The sequence below is a fragment of the Epinephelus fuscoguttatus genome, linkage group LG23, assembly GCF_011397635.1.
Source record: "Epinephelus fuscoguttatus linkage group LG23, E.fuscoguttatus.final_Chr_v1".
Classification (NCBI taxonomy): Eukaryota; Metazoa; Chordata; class Actinopteri; order Perciformes; family Serranidae; genus Epinephelus; species Epinephelus fuscoguttatus.
Window position 1 is genome coordinate 5,128,884 of NC_064774.1, and position 19,436 is coordinate 5,148,319.

Here is a 19,436-nt window from a genome sequence, read left to right on the forward strand (position 1 = left end):
TTCAATCATTAATGTGAATATCTACATTAAAACCACATCAAATGCCACAGTTTATATATAATGGGACAAAACCTTCATATTAATTAATTTATTGATTAAATAAAACAGGTGACTCAGTTTTATAAGACAAAAATGAGACTTCAACTCAAAATACATTCAAGTTAATTTATAAAGCACATTTAAAACAACCGGAGTTGACCAAAACTCTGGCTCCACCAATCCCAAGGCCCTCCTCTCCACCATAAACAAACTTCTCAAACCCTGCGACAACACCTCCACATCCTTCACAGTTGACAAGTGTAACTCCTTCCTTTCATTTTTTCAGACAAAAATTGACCCTGTCTACAGCAACCTCTCTTCTACACCCACCTCCACCCTCTTCACCCCTCCACCTGTCTATCCCCCGTAGATCCCCCCAGCCTGTCATTCAGTTCTCCCCCATCTCCCCAGTGGAGCTGCCCAAGTTGATGGCTGCAATGAAAAACTCCACCTGTGCTCTGGATCCCATCCTATCTCAACTTGTTAAGGACTCCGGCCACCTCTCCATTCTCATCCTTCTTGACCTCACAGCAGCCTTTGATACAATCAACCACTCAATTCTCATTTCCCACCTCCATTCTTGAATGCTAGATCGCTAGCAAATAAGACTTTTATCTTGAATGACTTCTTCACTTCACGTGAATTGGATTTTATGTTTCTGACAGAGACGTGGATTCAAGTCGGTGAGTCTATCCAGTTCACCGAGTTGCTCCCCCCTAACTGTCTCTTTTTTAACTCCCCCCAAACCACCGGCCGAGGTGGAGGGGTAGCATCTGTATTTAAATCCAGTTTTCAATGTCGATTGTCACCGTCAATCTCTTTCTCCAGCTTTGAGCTGCAGACATTCACTGTAAACTTTACTACACCCGTCCTGTGCGCTGTAGTCTATCGTCCACCGCAGTTCAACAAGGATTTTATAAAGGACTTCACAGACTTTGTGGCAGGAGTGACAGTGAACTATGATCGTTTTTTTAATTGTCGGGGACTTTAATATCCATGTCTGCTGTGAATCCCGTCCCTTGGTGAAAGACTTTCTGAATCTCATTGACTCTTTTAACCTTACTCAGTCTGTGTCTGATCCAACACATGAGAAGGGGGACACGCTGGACCTTATATTATCCTTTGGTCTGCAGTTAAATGTCAGTGAGATTTGTGACCCACATATTTCCAATCACTTCGCTGTTTTATTTCATATTACATTGCCCCACTCTCATGTGAAACTGTGCGCCACGGACCGCCGTGTGCGCACAATTAACCCTTCAACTGCTTCTGAGTTTTCTGCAGCATTTAATCTTTCTGTGCTACATACTCAGGATCATTATGGTACTCTTACTCCTGATGAGTTTATCGACACTTTTAATTGTACTTGCACTGACATATTAGACTTGGTGGCTCCTTTTAGATGCAAACGCTCTAAGCCAGTCACAGAGCCATGGCTTAATGACACCACTCGCACTTTAAGACGTGTATGCAGACGCGCAGAGAGGAAGTGGAAGAAAGATCATCTACACGTTTCTTTGGACATTTTAAAAAACAGTCTATTGCAGTATCAGAAAGCTGTTAAAGCTGCCAAGAGTCTGTTTTTATCCAATCTTGTGTCAGTCAATAGTCATAAACCTCAGTTTCTTTTTAATACCTTAAATACTCTTTTAAACCCCTGTGACCACAATGGTGTTGTCCCTTCTCCTAAACTGTGTGAAGATTTTCTAAGGTTTTTTATTGGCAAGATTTCTGATATTAGGTCCTCTCTTTTGCCGTCTGCATTAGATCCTGCCATCTTTCCCAATTGCCCTGCTGTTTTTGACACATTCGAACAAGTGTCTCTCTCAGCTTTAACTGATATTGTCCAGCACCTCAGGCCTTCGTACTGTCCTCTTGACAGCATCCCACCCCATCTTTTTAAGGACGTTTTCCATATCATTGGGCCCTGTGTTATGGATCTGATAAATTCATCTTTGATGTCTGGATGTGTCCCAGCTGCCTTTAAACATGCTGTGGTCCAGCCCCTCATCAAAAAACATAATCTTGACCCCACAGTTTTATCCAACTTTAGGCCTATCTCCAAGCTTCCTTTTCTTTCTAAGGTCTTAGAGAGGGTGGTTAATGAACAGCTGCAGTCTTTTATTGATCTAAATGACATTTCCGAGAAGTTCCAGTCTGGTTTTAAGTCACGTCATAGCACAGAAACGGCGCTTTAAAGAATTTTAAATGACTTTCTTTTGACAGTTGACTCTGGTAACTCTGCAGTCCTGGTCCCTCTGGATCTGACGGCTGCCTTTGATACGGTGGATCACAACATTCTCCTGTCTTGCTTAAACACCTGTGTGGGCATTAAGGGTACTGCTCTTAAGTGGTTTCAGTCCTACCTCTCAGATAGGAGCTTCTCTGTCCAGCTGGGCCAGTATTCTTCAGCCACTTCCCCCCTGAACTGTGGGGTGCCTCAGGGTTCTATTTTGGGCCCCCTCTTTTCAATATATATGTTGCCATTGGGATCCATATTTAGAAAGCACAATGTCTCATTTCATTGCTTTGCAGATGACGTAAATCTATCTGCCTTTAAAAACAAATGAGCAAGCCTCTGTTCAGGTCTTATTAGACTGCCTTAATGATATCCGATCTTGGATGGAAGTGAACTTTCTCTCCATGAACAAAAATAAAACTGAGATTATTTTATTTGGCCAACAAAATCTGTTAGATGGGTATGACAGCGCCATTGGCACCCTTAAGTCTCACTGCCACCCTTTTGCAAGGAATCTTGGTGTTATTTTGGACAGTGACTTTAGGTTTGATAAGCAGATAAGCTCTATTGTCAAAACGGGCTTCTTCCAGCTAAGACTATTAGCAAAAATAAAGGCATATCTCCCCCGAGATTATTTTGAGAAAGTTATTCACACCTTTGTACATCACGCCTAGACTACTGTTACTCTTTGTTTGTTGGTCTTGACCAGTCAGCGCTGCGCTGTTTACAGGTAGTCCAAAATGCAGCTGCCCGCCTGCTGACTGAAAAGAAACGGCGTGATCACATTAGTCCTGTCCTTGCATCTTTGCACTGGCTGCCTGTTAATTTTAGAATCAAGTTCAAGGTTTTATTAATTGTTTTTAAGTGTTTAAATGGTCTAGCACCATCTTATTTATCAGAGCTTGTACAGCCTCACAGTACTTCTAGAGCACTTAGGTCATCAAACCAGCTGCTCCTGGCAGTACCTCGGTCCAGACTCTCTACTCGTGGGGACAGAGCCTTCTCAGTGGCGGCCCCAAAGCTGTGAAACAGCCTACCATTCCAGGTTAGAGCTGCACAGTCTGTTGAGCACTTTAAAACATTACTGAAAACCCATCTTTTCTCCGTGGCGTTCAGTCCCTGCTAGGCAAGAATCCTTGGCTTTTACTCTTCTTACTCTTTTATTTCCCTTTTTTAATCTAATTTTTAGTTTTTTTAAATTGAGCCCTTACTATTTCCTTTGTTTTATTTATTATGATATTTGTGTATGATTATTTTATATTTCAATAACTGTACAGCACTTTGGTCAACTGAGGTTGTTTTAAATGTGCTTTATAAATAAAGTTTGACTTGACTTGACTTCACATTCTTCCCTCAGCATCACCAGTACTGCCCTCTCCTGGCTAAGCTCACACCTCAAAAACCATCAACTGCTCATCAATATTAACAATTGCACTTCCACCCTTGCTCCTCTGTCCCAAGGCGTCCCTCAAAGTTGGGTGCTTGGTCCCCACCTATTCATCCTCTACATACTCCCCCTTGGCAACATCATTCACAGCCATGGTCTCCACTTCCACTGCTACGCTGATGACATCCAACTCTACACCTTCACTACATCCATCACCACTGAAACTCAGTCCACTCTGACCACCTGCCTCAACGACATAAAGTCCTGGATGCAAGCCAACTTTCTCAAACTGAACTGTGAAAAATCTGACATGATCATCATCGGTCCCAAATCCCTCACCAAAACCTCTCACAACTTCTGCCTCACCACCGACCATTCAACTCTGCGTTTGTCACCACATAACCGCACAGTAACCTCTCTTTCGGAAAATATGTCAATCACATCACCAGTACTGCCTTCTTCCACCCAAAAACACATAGCTCGTCTCCACCCATCACTCTCCCCCTCTGCTGCTGAAACTCTCATCCATGCATTCATCACATTCAGAATTGACTACTGCAACAGCATTCTCTATGGAACACCATCCAAACTCCTAAATAAACTCCAGTACATCAAGAGCTCTGCTGCCCGTCTGCTCATCCATTCCCAATCCAGCGATCACATCACCCCATTCATCCAATTCAAAGTCCTTCTCCTCTCTCATAAAGCCCTTCATAACCAGGCCCCCTCCTACCTCACCGACCTGTTCCTCCGGCACACTCCTTCCCACAGCCTCCGCTCCTGACTCCACCACTCAGGACCAAGCACCGAACCTGGGGCAACAGAGCCTTCTCCATAGCTGCCCCCTCCCTTTGGAACACCCTCCCCAAACACACTGGAGACTGCACTGACCTCTCTCAGTTCAAATCACTTGTTAAAACACACCTTCTCAAAACGGCTTTTAACATGTGAATGATGTTTGTATTTTATTGTAGCCTATTTTGTGACTTTTTTAACCAGTATAAAGTGTCTTTGAGCACCAAGAAAAGCGCTCTATAAATAAACTGTATTATTATTATTATTACTACTACTATTATTATTATTACTAAAGTTCTGTACAATAAAATGATTGAAAATTGAAATGAAAATTTTAATGCTTGGATGAAAGTTTCAGGTTCAGTGTGCAAACATGAACAACACAACATGAGGATGTGTCTATTTTTAGATGTGTGACAATTAATAACGATAGACATCTTTATTCAGTGTTTTTGGTGATTCTAATCAGCTGGTCCATTTGTTCTATTGGAGAGGAGGAGACCTCTGTGGATAATTCAGCTCCTGATAAAAAAACCTCCTGAACAATGAAGACTGAAAGAAATCTGTCCAGCAGCAGCTTTTAGCTGGTTGAAATCTGCAGTTTACAGCTAGACGCCACCAAATCGCCCTAAATCTGACACACTTCACCGTTAAAGGAAGAGGGAACAGAAACGGGAATACAAAAATATAAACTCAACCAGGTGACACCTGACTCTTATCCTCACTTTCATTTTACATTGCCGTAAGTTCTACAATGAAACTTTAATATCTTTCAAACGGTCACAACTTTCTCACCTCTGACAAACAGCTGGCTGACCCAAGATGCTCCAACACCGCTGATGTTACACTCGTAGAGGCCTCCATCAGATATGGAGACATTATGGATGGTCATGTGACCTGTGGGCTCAGTCCTGATGAAGGAGCCATTTTTGTAGAAATCAGCTGAGAGGTCGGAGGATCTATCTGCTCTGCAGATCAGAGTGACATTGTCTCCCTTCGTCACAGGGAGGACAGGAATCTGCAGGATCGCCTCTGTGTCTGAACATAGATGGAAAAATGTGTTTGTATGAACCTCTCTGATTCATACTCGTTTTCTTTTTATCGCTCCTACCTGGGACAATGGTGATGTTCAGAGAGTTGCTCCGCTGCTTTGTAGGAGACTCACACCAGTAGGTGGCGCTGTCGGACTGCTTGGCTCCCTGGATGTCACAGCCAGAGGAGGTAGGACGCCTCCCTTTCCCTCCACAGCTGGAGATCTTGCCATCGGAGGTTGTGGACCTGATGATCTTCCAGCCCTGAGAGCTGCTGTTGTCCCCACAGCTCAGAGACAGGCTCTTATACTCAAACATCTGAGACGAGTCAGGAGACACTGTGAGCAGGGCCGGCTCAGAATCATCTGGGGACACAAACATCAGAGTTAGTGTAATGTCCACTAGATGCTACGTCATTACTACAGTTAGCACCACGTGAACCAGTCAGGTTACAGTTACAGTTTACATCCATGTTTATCCAGACACACATGAAGCCATGACTCATATGAAGCCATGACTCTTTTGTCATGATTACTGTATGAATTCTTCAGTTATGGATAAAAACGTGTATCATTAGGTCACATTGACCTTTGACCCTCAAATTCTAATCAGTTCATTCTTGAGTCCAAGTGGTCGTTTGTGCCAAATTTGTGGAAATTCCTTTCAGGTCTTCTTGAGATATTGTGTTCATAATAATGAGACAGGCACAAGGTTACAGTGACCTTGACCTTTCACCACCATGACTGATGAAGGAGTCATCAGTTCATTGTTGAGTCCAAGTGGACATTTGTGCCAAATTTTAAGGAATTACCTTAACGTGTTTTTGAGATATCCACCCAAGAGAATGAGATGGACGCAAGGTCATAGTGACATTGACCTTTGAGCACCAAAACCTAATCAGGTCATCATTGTGTCAATGTGAATGTTTGTGCCAAATTTGAAGAAACTCCCACAGGGTATTCTTGAGGATCATTTCATAAGACTGAGACAGAGAAGGTTACATTGACCTTAGCCTTTGACCTATAGCCATCAAGATCTAATCAGTACATTACTGAGTCCAAGTTTGATGACATTTCTTTAAGGCCATGTCGAGATATCATGGTCATGATAATGAGACAGGCGCAAGGTCACAGTGACCTCGACCTTTCACCACCAAATTCTAATCAGTTCATTTTTTAATTCAAGTGGACATTTGTGCCAAATTTGAAGAAATAACCTCAAAGATTTTTCTCAATATCACCTCAGTGAGAATAAGATAGATGTCATAGTGATGTTGACCTTTGAGCACCAAAATGTAACCAGTTCATCACTGGATCAACGTGGACATTTGTGCCAAAGTTTAAGAAATTCCTTTCAGGAGATATCATGCCTACATGATCACAGTGGCCTTGGCCTTTGACCTATACCCATCAAAATCTAATCAGTGCATTATTGAGTCCAAGTGGATGTTTGTGCCAAGTTTGAAGAAATTCCATCAAGGTCTTTTTGAGATATCGTGTTGATGAGAATGGGACAGACAAGCCAAAGAAATGACTCCAGCCAGGGTGTTAAATTTACTAAAGTTAATTTCTCTCTGAAGGCAACACAGACAGTTTACCTCCTCTAATCACACGTTCAACACTGACACCTGTAAATGTACAAACTGGATACGATGGAGAAAACAGCTGATGCACCAGACTGGTTTAACAGAAATAAAACTTAGAGATGAAAATATAAAAATATAAAAAAGACATAAAGTGAACAAAGTGAGTGAAATGACTGGAGGTCTTCACCTTTCATCAGCAGCCAGCTGTGTGGAGACTCATCACTGCCGATTGTACAGCTGTAGGCGCCTTCATGAGACTCACTGAAATGGTAGATGGTCATGTGACCATATTGCCCATCATGGATTGGGGAGTTATCTTTATAGAAGACAGCGGGGAGGTTGGAGGACTTGTTTGTTCTACATCTCAGAGTGACATCATCTCCCTCCATCACAGGGAGGACGGGACTCTGCAGGATCACTTTTTTATCTGAACACAGAGACAAACTTCATCAGCACTGACTCCACAGTCTGATGTGAACACATAGAAACATGTTTGATCAGTGGCTGTGAAATCAGTGAATATAAAAGACTGACAAAAGGTGTGCGCCATGACAGTGCGATAATCACATCTTCCCACTTCTCTGTGACAACAGGTTTTTCACCTGACATAAAGAACAGGTAGAAACACTCAAAAAATGACACTGTACAAACGAATTATTTTGAAACACACTGGGTTGGTTGCCAATATGATTTAGTGAGTAACTGCTGTTTCTAGCAGCTTATTAGGCACCAAACGTGGGTGTTCTGTAGTGACATCTTGCTGTGTTTCCATCTGATTTTAATGCACCAAATAATGTTTTGTAGCAACACGTCACTGTTTTTACGGTAGCTTTTTAGGCACCGAATGGTGTTTTATAGCAATCTGCCTCTGTTGTTTGAGCAGGTTTTAGGGATCAAACGTGAGTGTCTTGTAGCGACCCGTCACTATTCTTTCAGCGGCATTTTAGGCACCAAATGTGGGCGTTTTGTAGCAACCAGTCGCTGTTTTTACAGCAGCTTCTTAGGCACCGAATGGTGTTTTATAGCGATCTGTCTCTGTTTTTTGAGCAGATTTTAGGAATCAAACGTTGGTGTTTTGTAGCGACCCGCATTTGTAGCAATGCATATCTATTTTTTTTAGAGGCATTTAAACACCGTGCCTGGGTGTTTTGTAGCAACTAGTCGATGTTATTCTAGTGCCATTTTAGGCTCCAAATGTGGGTGCTTTGTAGCAACCTGTGGCTGTTTCTCCAATGTCTTTTTTGTCACCAAACGTAGGTGATGTGATGCAACACTTCACTGTTTTTCTGGCAGCTTTTTAGGCACCAAACATGGGTATTTTGCTGTGACACCTTGCTGTGTTTCCACCTGATTTTAAGGCACCAAACAATGTTTTATAGCAACCAGTCTCTGTTTTTGTAGCAGCTTTTAAGTAATAAATGTATTTGGCTTGTAGTGGATCATCTCTGTTTTTTGAGCAGGTTTTAGGCTCAAATGTGAGTGTTTTGTAGCAACATGTCACTGTTTTTTCAACAACTTTTTAGGCACCAAACGTGGTTGCCTTGTAGCAACACATGCTGTTTATCCAGCAGATTTTATAGCACCAAGCATGGGTGTTTGGTAGAGTCATGTCGCATTTTTGACTTCTTAGGCAACAGAGACATTATGTTTTTAGTTGAATTTTTGGCACCAAACAGCATTTTATAGCAATTTGTCTGTCTTTTGAGCAGCTTTAAAACATGGGTGTTTTGTAGCAACTGGTTAAAGTTTTTCTAGCAGCTTTTAAGGCTCCAAACACAGGTGTTTTGTAGAGATGCGTCACTGTATTTTCAGTGGCAGTTTAGGCTAAACGGTGTTTCATGGTGATTTGTCTGTTTAATGAGCAGCTTTTAGGTATCAAATGTGGGTTTTTGTAGCAATACGTTTCCAGCAAGCATATTGCCACAAACAACCATTGCTTTTGACTGAGACATCACTGCTTTTCCAGCGAGATTGTTACCCCAAAACCAGGTATTTCAAGACAAAACATGATCTGTTTTTCTAAACATGACCAAGTGGGTTTTGTGCCTAAAGCTAACCGCACACTAACCACAGTGTTGTTGAAAGGTTTAATGTATCTGCTACAAATTAACATGAAAATGTGTCCGTGGTTCACAGAAACATACAGTGCCAACATGTTTTCTGGCGACTGGGTTGTATTTGCAGCAGTCATACAGGCAGTGCAGGTACCACTACAGTATGTGTCTTCACTGAATAAGATTCTCAGACATTAATGTCTGACTGCAGAGTCATTGTGTCTGAAATTTGTATTTCCTTTGGTAGCTTGTTTCTTAATGTCTGGACCTCCACAGAACTGAATCAGCATCCCTTCACTTCCCTTTAATGTCACCAGTTCCTTTTAAAGGGAATATGAATCATAGAAGTGTATTGTAGCCTGTCAGTCATTAGCAGAGACACAGTTGGTCTGTCCTAATGTTGACTCTGCTTGTTCTAAGATTGAAGTTCATTTAACAACCAGCACTGACTAAGACTCATCAGGAGCTCGGTGGATCATGTCGATGCCAAATCTGCGGTTGCATCAAAAAGTGTTATCAAAGAGGAAGAAGAGGAAGTATGTGTGTGACTTGTCCAGAGGGCACACTGTGATGTCATTCTATGGATCTTACCAGTGACAGTGATGTTGACGGTGTTGCTGCTGTCTCTGTATTTAGACTGACACCAGTACACTCCACTGTCGGACGTTTTGGCAGATTTAATGATGCAGGCAGTGGGAGTCTGTTTGCCCCACATCCCCAATCCACACTGAGACATCTTTAACCTGGGAGCACATCACCAGTTTAATAATCATTCACACACGTGGAGTTTAATTATTAACAAAAATAAGCTTCAGTGCTGCACGTTGGCACTTATTCACTGGATTTATTCACTGGATTTATTCACTGGATTTTGGTGAAACGTTGCACCTCAACACCAAATTGTCAACACCGAACTGAGCAGCTCAACGTTAGTCAGTTAGTCCTAACATGACATCTGCCCTCCCTTCGCTTACAAACCTAAAAACCAATTTGTGCAGTGATCATCAGGAATACGATGAACCTTGATTCATCCTGAGGGAAACTTTTGTGCAGCAGCTGCAATGCAAAGTGGGAAAGAGCAACACATTCTCACCCCAACCTGTCAAATACTGACGCTTGGTCAGTGGCCCTAAAAGTTAAACGATGACACTCTAGGTGACCCTCAAGCATCAGCTTTGGACAGACTGGGATGGTGTGTTAATTTATGTTCATTACATGCATCGTGTCTTAGTGCCAGTAGTGTCGAGTTGGAAACAGTGCAAATAAAACCAGATACAAACAATAAAGATGATCAGTAAGGTGCAAACCCAAAAAAGTGTACTGGATTCATCAAACACATGGAAAGCCACATCCTTTAGGAATGATGATATTTGTGGTGTAAACTCACGTTACATTAGAGTATCTCCAAACCGACCATTTACCAGAGCTCACATGATCACAGCCCAAAGACACTTCTCCATACTCAAAGAACTGAGACCAGCTGGGAGTGACGGTCACTGAGACTGGGAGGGAGACAGAGACAGACATAGTGTATTAGTTTACTTTCCACCACAGAGGTTCAGACCTCCTGTCTGTCTCTGTAAGCTGAAACCATTTAGCTTTGATTTACTTTTATTTCACAGATAAGAAACAATAAATTGTAAAGACAATAAAGCCTCCACTAAAATAGCATTTTCAGTCTTGTGTGTGATTTATCCTGGCTTCATATGAGCAGAGGAAATCTCCGTTAGTCGCTAGGCTAATTTATACAATGTAAAATGCCATAGGCTTGTGCTAATAACGTTAGCATGTTGTATTTATTTGGAGAATGTGTTTAGTATAAGACAGTTGTTTTGTCAGTGAACCTTGTGAGCTGTAATGGAGCAGAATTTTGTAACGTTACCTTTGTTAAATGTTGCTGTTGTTCATGGTTTTACATGAGAAGAGGAAAAGACCACTAACTGCTATGCTAATTTCTACAATGAGTGTGTGTTGAATGTGTGTTTAACATGTGTTTAATGTGTTTAACATGTGTTTAATGTGTGTTTAACATGTGTTTAATGTGTGTTTAACGTGTGTTTGTTTAATGTGTGTTTAATGTGTGTTTAATGAGTGTTTAACGTGTGTTGCATGTCTGTTTAACAAGTGTTTAATGAGTGTTGAATGTGTGTTGAATGTGTGTTTATCATGTGTTTAATGTGTGTTTAATGTGTGTTCACTGTGTGTTTAATGTGTGTTAACAGTGTGTTCAATGTGTTTAATGTGTGTTTAATGAGTGTTGAATGTGTGTTTAACATGTGTTTAACGTGTTTTTAATGTGTGTTTACTGCGTGTTTAATGTGTGTTTAACGTGTGTTTAATGTGTTTATTGTGTGTTTAATGTGAGTTTAATGTGTGTTTATTGTGTGTTTACTGTGTGTTTAATGTGTGTTTAACATGTGTTTAATGTGTGTTAACTGTCTGTTCAATGTGTTTAATGTGTGTTTCATGAGTGTTTAATGTGTGTTTAATGAGTGTTGAATGTGTGTTTAACATGTCTTTAACGTGTTTTTAATGTGTGTTTACTGCGTGTTTAATGTGTGTTTAACGTGTGTTTAATGTGTTTATTGTGTGTTTAATGTGAGTTTAATGTGTGTTTAACAAGTGTTAAATGTGTGTTGAATGTGTGTTTAACGTGTGTTTAATGTGTGTTTATTGTGTGTTTACTGTGTGTTTAATGTGTGTTTAACGTGTTTAATGAGTGTTTAATGTGTGTTTAACGTGTGTTTAATGTGTGTTAACTGTGTGTTCAGTGTGTTTAATGTGTGTTTATTTTGTGTTTAATGTGTGTTAACAGTGTGTTTAATGTGTGTTGAATGTGTGTTTAACGTGTGTTTAATGTGTGTTAACAGTGTGATCAATCTGTTTAACGTATGTTTAATGTGTGTTTGTGTGTTTAATGTGTGTTTAATGAGTGTTTAATGTGTGTTTAACGTGTGTTTAATGTGTGTTTAACGTGTGTTTAATGTGTGTTAACGTGTGTTTGTGTGTTTAACGTGTGTTTAATGAGTGTTTAATGTGTGTTTAACGTGTGTTTAATGTGTGTTTAATGAGTGTTTAATGTGTGTTTAACGTGTGTTTAATGTGTGTTTGTGTGTTTAATGTGTGTTTTGAATCAACTAAACTTTACAGCACTTCACAGAAACCTCCTCTGCCAACTAGTGTTTGGAGGTGTAACTGCAGAGTGACACAGGCACACCACTGCACAAGTATAAATGCTCACAACAGCATAGGCCATGTGCGTAGGCTATGGCGTAGGGTCTGCCGCACAAGTATAAATCCGCCTTGAGTGGACATTTGTGCCAAATTTGAAATTATTCCCTCAAGGTGTTCTTGCAATATTGTGTTCAGGAGAAAAGGATGGACATACGTACGTACAGACGTGCGTACTACGGTCGACACAACAACATAAAGCCTATTTTCCTATCACTGATGCAGAGACATAAAAACCCAGAACTGTGACTTTTATGTGTCACTGTGGGAAAGAGACCAGTTTCACAATGATTTACACAGCTTTCTAATTCAAACAAAGACAACGTGTCTATAAAGCCTGTGTCTGTGTGTATTTCTGTCCATCATCCACTTGATTCCTCTGAAAAGACTTTCCTAGTGAACATTAAAAGTATCAGCAGTTATATTTCTGTCTAAACACGTGTGGCAGGGATCTCTGTTGTATCTGTCCATCTCGTTTCCTGTCGTCTCTCCACTGTCTCCTGCCCACCATGCATATCCAAGAACCTTTCCACACCTGCAATTCTCCACTTGTCCACAAGATGCACTTGGACCAATCAGAATCACCTGACCCCCACATCCACCCACTCACATTCCCAAATCATTCCCACGTCTCTGGAGTTAAACTCTGTCTCAGTCTCCGCCCTCTGCTGACTTTGTGTCACTGTAACAGTGTCCCCTTTGCTACAACCAATAGAGGGCGCTGTCTCTAGACCATAAACACATGGTTTTGATGCCTTTGCTAAAAAGACTGATGCTGTCGTACTGCTTGTGAGGACGAAGGTCTCTTTGCAACAAGTCTTCAGACAGACAGGAAGCGGTGAGCGTGAGGCGGTGAGCGACAAACACACAATAAAGGTCATCCTCTGTTTTACAGAGTATATAAATCCAAACACGTTAGAGCAATGATTAAAGTGCACTTTCACAAACACTTCAGTCACAAAAATCCAATACACACACACACACACACACACACACATGAGGCTTGAAACTTACCTCGACTGTGGACAGACGTCGGGCAGACGCACAGCACTGAAACAACAGTCACAGTCAGATCAGAGTGTGCACCGAGTCACACACTTAAATATTCCACTTCAGAAGTTTTTGTTTAAATGTTTTTTTTTATCACTTCACAGATCACAATTTAATTAAGCACCTAATTTCTTTTGTTTCTGATGATAATAAATCATCTTAACTGAAGGTTTCTGTACTTACAGGTGCAGAGCAGAGCCGCCTTCATGATGTCTGCAGGCTGAAGCTACACTGACCGACTGGCAGAAAATGTGGTGACAACATCCTGTTAACAATGAACCACAGGGGGGGTGGGAGGAGGATGTGAGAACTACACACAGCAGAGTGGAAAACAGCATATATTCTTTCTTCCTCTTTCATGTATTGACGTTTACTTTATGTATGAAAAATAAGACAAAATAAAATAAGATAATCCTTTATCTGTCCCACAGCAGGGAAATTTGCAAAGTTGTATGTTTTCATCTTTCACTGTCAGCTGTAAAGATCTGTTGCCCTAAAATAGTTTGAGTCATATTTATAGAACAGGTCTTTTTTAGTTACCTTAAGTAATGCCACCACCTCAGCAGGCCCTCTGACCTGTGGTGTTCCGCAAGGCTCCATCCTGGGCCCCTTGTTATTCTACGTATACATGTTACTGCTTGGTCACATCATAAACTAACACAAAATGCACTACCATTTCTATGCAGACAACACACCAATAAATGTCTCATTAAAAACCAATGGAGAAGACAATTTAATCATCTTTTATTCTATCTGTCAGATATAAATTGCTCGATGTCCCGAATCCTCCTCCAGTTAAACAACTGCAAATCAGAAGTAATTCTCTTTGATCTATTTTACAGAACTATCAGCCCCCTGTCTGGAAATGTCAAACCTGCAACCAGAAACGTCTCAACATGTGAGCAGTGACGCAGGGACATCAGACAACACATGCTGTTTCTCTTATCAAACGATCGTCTCATGTGATCACATCTCAGACCAACAGACTGCTGCATAAAGAGGCTGCACTAAGGATTATCAGCAAAAGAAATCAAGCTCAGAGTTCATTAGAAGATGAGTTTCTCTCATTAAAGATTAAGTAAATTGACCAAACACACAATTCTTTTTAAAAACGTTAAAGGGTTTGGGAACTGGAGGGTTGCCAGTTCAAGTCCCTGTCTAGACCATACATGGAATGTGGACTGGTAGCTGGAGAGGTGCCAGTTCGTGTCCTGGGCACTGTCGATGGGCAGACTTCGTCTGCTGGAAGTCAGACGCCGAATAGAGCCGTTGAGTTCCGAGAATGCTTCCCTCCATACATTACAAAGCACATGCCACACACTCACAAGTTACCTACAACAACTGCAAGTGCAAAATAGCAGTACATGATTTGAGACAACTCAACTCTGTCGAAATTAGTGCATCGCACAAAAAGTACGTAGTGCAGATACTGTACTACAAGTGAACTTGTATTTGAGGTACTAACGGAAGTATGCGATTTGAGTCACTGTCTGACTCTGGTGCATGAACCACCCTGATGAGCCCTGAAGCTTCCAGTCAGTCTCTTCTGTAGTTTTCTGCCTACAAGAGGTGTGGAGGGCAGTGAGCTGGTATCAGCAGCAGCCAAGTCAGGTCGAGTCAAGTCGAGTCAGGTCGAGTCAAGTGGAGCCAGCCACACAGAATGACTCTATGGTAGAACTTTATTATTAGTGTTGTTTTAAATGTTGATGGCATCTTGAACGAGCTTTTCTTACTTGTGGAACAGAGCTGGAACACTGAACCAAAACAAAGCTGTCAGAAAATAACAGTTATCTCTATATACATGGTTGTTGACGGTCAGTTAGTCAATGGTGATTAATGAATAAACTTTAATCCTGTCCATGTAGTGTAGTCTTCTCTATAAACAGGCTAACCTTTGCTACGTCACGGTAAAAGCTTCCATCATTCTAACCTAACTGTCAAGATTCATAGCTGGTTTAAACTGGTTTCTGTCCAAGGCTGTGGTTGTCTGAATTGGCTGCAGTGTGGTCTGAAGTGTGAATAAGGGTCCTTTTGACGCTGATAGCAGAGGAAACAGGAAACACACGCTGTTTGTGTGAGATGACACCAAAGGCCGATCTCAGCCTTTTGTCTCATATATTGTGTTCTGACTTGTTTACTCACCTTTTAAAGAATCCTTTAAAATATCACATCAACTGATCTGTGTTCTGTCTCTGTTTGTCTCACTTGTTGCAGGAGGTGCAGCACCTGCTCCTTGAAAACATTTGATTTTAGTTATAAAAAGCACCTGGAGGAAACCCACGCTGACATGGGGAGAACATGTCAGAGCACTCGGAGGGGAGAACATGTCAGAGCACCTGGAGGAAACCCACGCTGACACGGGCAATGGCGGTTTTAGGCGGGGGCCAGCAGGGGCCAGTGCCCCTGTAACTCCGAGTCTGGCCCCCCTGTGGCCCCCTCGCCGAGGAGTCGGAGGGGGAACGCGGAACTAAATCGTCTCAACAGGTTGCCGGTCGGACCACTTAAAGAGGCGCACCCAGTGAATCATGCAGAATACACCACACAAGAAGGAAAAGGGCCTGAGTTTTCTAGTGTTTAGTGTTTCCCATACATTGACTAATTTGCCCTGCCACAGTCTCCAAAAACTGGCCAGATATAAAATGCCTCCGGTAAATGAACGTCACTCTGTAGCGCACCGGCTGGAGCTCCTACTGAGAATTCTTCGGCTACCCCCTCCCTCCCCCTCACCCTCCCCGGCCTCACCACAGACGTCGCTCTCCTAGCGCTAATGTGAGCCTGAGTTGATAGCGCAGACTGCATTTCTAAGCGGAATATTGAGGAATACTGAGAGGCCGTTTACACGTGGCCGGCTATTTTCATAAACGGACATTTCACCGTCTCCATTTTCAAAAAGATCTTCGTTTACACTCACCGTGTATATATACACAAGAGCATGCCAAACCTGTAGGTGGCAGTGTAACGAGACGCTCAAGCCTTCCATGTATCCATTGTCACCATAGCAACATAGGTCACACTTTTGACACAGGCGCAAGTTCTGGCGCATACTGTGACGTCAGCTGCCTATAACTTCGTATATCTCTGTTTATCTCAGTTTACATGCAAACGCGCAACCGGAGTCTTCCAAAATCTCCACTCCATTTGCGTGTAAACGAAGGGCACAAACGAAGGAAGATGTCTCCGTTTATCAAAATCACTGCGTGCGTGTAAACGGCCTCTGACATCCACTTCGTGAGCATTCTTGAAAACACCCAGAACACATCAGTAGAGAATTCTGTGGCTGATTTAAGACAACTCTGAGCCTGCACGGCAACACACAGCACCATTGAGGGAAGCTCTGAAAACTATTTCCTTTTCATTTGACTCATGCCTGTCACATCATGTTGATGTAGCGATGTGAAATACGATCCGGAGCTTTCATGGGTCTTTTATTTTGAAAATCAACCGGATACTCTCGTCTTTTCTGCGCCTGACTTCCTGTTTGACTCATTTGGTCTGTGCAAATTGACGCGCCGTCAGAAATAGACCCGGCGCGTAATTTTAGCGGAGCGGAGCGCCGAGCCGCTTCTAGGCCGCGGCTGGTGGAGCAGCTTCTTGAATGGCTGCTATTAGCTCCGGCACCCGCGCCTCGGCCGGATCGCGCACGCCACGGATCCAGTGGGTTGCTATAAATGGGCCTGTCCCAGAGGCATTCAACTACCTGAGGGCTTTTGAAATGCTCTGATTCAGGGGGCTGTACTTGCAAATCGAGAGGGAGGGAGGACAACAGTAATTTGTGCCTGTTTGTGTGTAATTTATTTTAATCTCACCTTTTGTTTTCCTTTCGTTTTGCGTATTTTGTATTGTTTTGCGTATCTGGAACTGTACTTGTGAGTGTGAGAGTTTTAAAAGAATATTTTGTCTGCACATGATTTTAAATATTAAAATAGCCCTCCAGAGGCAGATCAGTACGTCAGTCATTTTTCTTTTGATTACTGAAATGTTTAACCACTAATACTTAGCCGTATTTTGAGTGTAACCCTTCACCATAACATACCACTAGTGTTTTTATCAGTAAAAATAGAACATTTTTCACACATAAAAAGCACAAAGATGTTGAAATCTAGACATATTCTGCCATCATAACTTTGCTCTCAGAATTCACCAGATTGATGCCTTTAAATCAAATACAAAATTTTCTCCCGGGAGAGCATGCCCCCGGACCCCCCTACACATATATATATCTTATTGTTCAGACTTAGATATTTGACCGTACTTGTATGTGCCCCTGTATCAAAAGGACTGCCACTGGACACAGGGAGAACATGTTGGGGCATCCGGACAGCAGAGTGATCTTACAGACGAGCCGTTGAAGAGATGTTTGTCCCATGGTAGCTCTTGGTCATGTGACATCATCAAACACTTTGAATGTTTGTCTCAGAGGTGTTCAAACCACCATTTCCTCTGTGGAGGTGGGCGCAGCAGCCGTGTGGTTTCTCTCCTGCAGCTGGTCACTTGTGTTAGTTTCTAATGGCAGAGATTAACGTTGCTGATTGTGATGAAGGATATTTCCACCTGTGTGTATTAGTGAGACTGTAGTTGTCATTTCCCTGAAGTTACTGACTGGACTTGACACTTTGTGTGACAGTCCCATGGGACAGTGGAGTTTACTGGTGTGAGTCCAGAGAGGGAGCAACCAGTAAGAGCATCAACATCAGTGTCACTGGTAAGATCAGACTGTGGAGTCAGTGTTGATGAAGCTGTGTGTAAATGGATGAAATGCTGTAGTTTGTCTCTGTGTTGAGGTGGATCAGTGATCCTGCAGAGTCCTGTCCTCCCTGTGATGGAGGGACATGATGTCACTCTGCACTGTAAAACAAAGACGTCCTCCAACCTCCCAGCTGCTTTCTATAAAGATGGCTCCTTCATCAGGACTGAGCCTGCAGGTCACATGACCATCCGCCATGTAACCAGGTCTGATGAAGGCCTCTACAAGTGTGACATCACAGGTCATGGAGAGTCTCCACCCAGCTGGCTCACTGTCACAGGTCAGGAGGTTACCTTTGATTTCAGGAGTTCATTCATCCAGATATTCACCTGACCAGGTGGGATTCTCTCTACAGGTAGACCTACAACCACAGTCCCGCCCACACATGCAGCCCCGCCCCCTGACTCAGACCACCATCACCTTGTGTTCAGAGTGGTCTGCCACCTGGTGGTGTTCTGTCCGTACTGCATCTCCACTTTCATCATGGTGTCTTTATATCGACAACGGCCCACAGGTATCAATCAGTCAATCAATCAATCAGTCAATCAATCAATCAATCAATCAATCAATCAATCAATCACTCTGGTGTTGATGACTGACAGTTGTCTCTGACAGAACTCTGTCTAACTTACTCTGACTGTAGGAAATGACCTGCTCGTCTCCATGGTGATAACCCCGCCCACCCAGGCTGAGCAGGGATTGGAGGATGAGTATGATGATGTCATCACTGCTGTCACCACGGAGCATCACTTCTGAACTGATGTGAAATGAAGCTAAAATGTTTCAGGTCCTTGGTAGATGAGAAACAGTGGAGGACCCAGAACGCTTCCCTGTGGAACTCCACATGTTGTAGTTTGACTTGTAGATGATGTTGAACTCAGGATCTCTGACTCTCTTTAATCTCTTCTAATCTTCTAATGTGAGCAGCTGTGTGTCAGGTTCAGTGGAGCCTGAGAACTCAGGGTGTCTCAGTTAAAGCTGACTCATGATTCAGGCCCCTGGACAAATGTCCTGATGTGTTTACTGTCGACGAAGCAGTCGACATGTTTTAGGTTCAAATTAAAGCTGATAGTTGTTCAGACTCTGCTGTGAGTCGTGCTGTTGTTCATGTTCATTTTCATGTCAAGTTTAAAAATTATTAAAATCAAAATCAAATAAAATAAAATAAAAATGATGAACATCTTTTCTCTCTGTGTTTTGTGTCGATGTTATCACTTTCCTCAGAACAAACAGTCTGTTGTAGAGGAAAACCACACAGACGCTGCATGACGAGATAAACAA

The 19,436-nt window shown here is 42.3% G+C and overlaps 1 protein-coding gene across 1 annotated transcript in view; it reads right to left on the reverse strand.

The window, feature by feature from the left end:
• LOC125883759 (Fc receptor-like protein 5) overlaps positions 1-19,436 on the reverse strand; it is a 31,550-nt gene that overhangs the window by 664 nt on the left and 11,450 nt on the right. The gene's annotated exons all lie outside the window — the stretch shown is intronic.